Source organism: Lactuca virosa, chromosome 4 (assembly GCF_052849685.1).
Source record: "Lactuca virosa cultivar CGN04683 chromosome 4, Lactuca_virosa_CGN04683_v6, whole genome shotgun sequence".
NCBI lineage: Eukaryota > Viridiplantae > Streptophyta > Magnoliopsida > Asterales > Asteraceae > Lactuca > Lactuca virosa.
In genome coordinates, this window is record NC_136429.1 from 356970407 (window position 1) to 356973470 (window position 3064).

Here is a 3064-nt window from a genome sequence, read left to right on the forward strand (position 1 = left end):
ATGATTTACACAATCAACCCATATATTTAATTAGTCTTCTTTTGATCACTTAATTAATTCTAGATTAATTCTTGATCAATACTAATTAAATAATCTTATTAATATATTAGAACTTATAATATATTAATAAACCTTAAGTGTTATTTCTCTCATTTTAGTCTATCCAAATGCATGATGCCATGCAACCCAAATGGACCATGCCGGGTCGGGTCAAGTATATACCAATTATAGTTATGGACTTAGACACTAATCCAACAGAAGATCCCTTCGAAGGGTACCAAGGGAAAGTCTCTTGATGTCTACTCTTCAAGTAGAACCAAAGGTGGTTTTGTCACTCCTTCTGCCAACCCTAAAGAGGCTGAATGCTTCTATTGCCATGAAAAGGCACACTGGAAGCGAAACTGCCCAAAGTACTTGCAAGATGTTAAGGATAGGAAAGTGAAACCCAACCATGCAGGTATTTACACTATATTGTCTAATAACTCACCCTATTCTAATTCTTGGGTCCTTGATACAGGTTGTGGTATTCACATATGTTCTGATTTGTAGGGACTAAGAAGAAGTGAGAATGTGGAGCATGAGAAGATAAACTTAATCATGGGGAATAGGAAAGCTTCACCTGTCACCAAGATTGGAGTTTATTCTTTGTTGCTAAGTAGTGGGTTAACATTAGATTTGAATAAAGGTTGTTACTCCTCTGAAATGGCGAGAAATATTATTTCCTTTCATGGTTTGTACAAACAAGGATTTACTTTTTCATTTGATAATGAATGTGGTGGTATTAGTGCTTTCTTTAATAATGTTCTTTATTTCAAAGCATTACCTTGTGATGGTGTATATGAAACTGTGTCGGTTGTAGATAACCTAGGAAATAATGTGTTGTGTATCGATTCTTCCACTAACTTGGATAAAGCATCATTATGGCATTGTCGTCTTGGACATGTGAGCAAGAAACGCACAGGCCAACTCCAAAAGGATGGAGTCTTGGAGTCATTTGACCTAAAGTCAGATGATAGTTGTGAATCTTGTTTACTTGGAAAAATGACAAAGTCACCCTTCACTAGTACCTATGCTAGGGGTGAAGGTTTGTTGGATCCTGTACACACAGATGTGTGTGGACCATTCAGAACCGCCACAAGGGATGATAACCGCTTCTATGTGACTTTTACTGATGATTATAGTAGATATGCTTATGTCTACTTAATCAAGCATACGTCAGAAACCTTTAAAAAGCATACGTCAGGAACATTAAGATGCTTCGATCGGATCGAGGTGGTGAGTATCTTAGTACAGAGTTCCTTGACTATCTTAAGGAATGTGGGATTGTCTCATAATTGACACCTCCCAGGACACCACAGTTGAATGGTGTGGATGAGAGGCGTAATCGGACCTTGTTGGACATGGTTCGTTCCATGATAAGTCGAGCTTCGCTACCAATCTCATTTTGGGGGTATGCCTTAGAGACTGCCGCCCATATCCTTAATCTAGTCCCTACCAAAAAGGTTGCCAAAAAACCTCACGAGATGTGGACTGGGAAAGTTCCCAATTTGGACCACATCAAGATTTGGGGTTGCGAGGCTTTCGTGAGGCGCAAGACTCACGACAAGCTCGAACGTCGAAGTGAGCGGTGTATTTTCATTGGCTACCCACAGAAATCCTTTGGGTACCTCTTCTATAGACCCAATGATAATGTTGTCTTTGTGTAAAGGATAGGTGTCTTTCGCGAGAGAGAGTTCATAAGCCAAGGAAACAGTAGGAGGCAAATTGACCTTGAAGAAATTCAAGAGTCAAGTGGTGAAGGAACCTCAAACCCTAGCAATCAACCTGAGGAGGAAACTCCTGTTGATCCAACTGAAGAGTCTGTACCTCTGAGGCGTTCCACGAGAGATAGGAATGCACCTGAGCATTACTATCGTTTCCATATTACTGCGGAAGGTGATACACTTATCATTGATAGTACACTGGTAAGTTTGGATGAACCTAACATCTACATGGAAGCCATGGCAGGCCTCGAGTCTGCTAAATGGAAAGAGGCAATGGACAGCGAGATAATGTCCATGTATGGCAATCAAGTTTGGAATTTGGTTGACAATGTACCAGGTCGTAAGACAGTCGGGTGCAAATGGATCTTCAAGAAGAAGACCGACATGCATGGTAATGTACACACTTATAAGGCGCGACTGGTTGCAAAGGGCTTTCCTTAAACTCCGAGAGTTGATTATGATGAGACCTTTTCACCAGTAGCGAAGATTATGTCTATTAGGGTTATGCTAGCCATTGTTGCATTTCATGATTATGAAATATGGAAAATGGATGTCAAAACCGCTTTCCTTAATGGAAAGTTGGCTAAGGATGTTTACACAAGTCATCCAGAGGGTTTTGTCAGCGCATAGTACCCTAATAGAGTGTGTAAGCTTGAGAAATCCATCTATGGATTGAAACAAGCACCTCGCAGATGGAATCTTTGTTTCGATGAGAAAGTAAAAGAGTTTGGCTTTTCGAGGAGCGAAGATGAGTCCTGTGTATATGTCAAGGCTAGTGGGAGTATAGTTAGCTTTTTGGTATTGTATGTGGATGACATACTATTCATAGGGAATGACATCCCAACTCTGTAGGAGGTGAAGTACTGGCTTGGGAAGTGTTTCGCTATGAAGGACCTTGGAGAAGCTGCCTATATCCTAGGGATAAGGATTTTGAGAGACAGTAGTAAGAGACTAATTGGACTTAGTCAGTGTACCTACTTGGATAAGGTGTTGAATAGGTTCAGCATGCATGATTCCAAGGAAGCAGAGTTACCGATCTAGAGTAACGCCAGATTGAGTAAGACTCAGAGCCCGAGTACAGAGGCTGAGATAGCTGAGATGAGTCGAGTACAGTATGCTTCCGTTGTAGGCTCGATCATGTATGCTATGACTTGTACTCGTCCTGATGTGGCCTTTGCTTTGAGCATGGTCAGCATATATGTCACAACTAGCATTCTAGCTAGGAAATTCTGTACTCTTGTAAACATTGTCTACTGTAAACTCATAAACCCTAATTCATGTTATGCTTGAAATTCAACCTA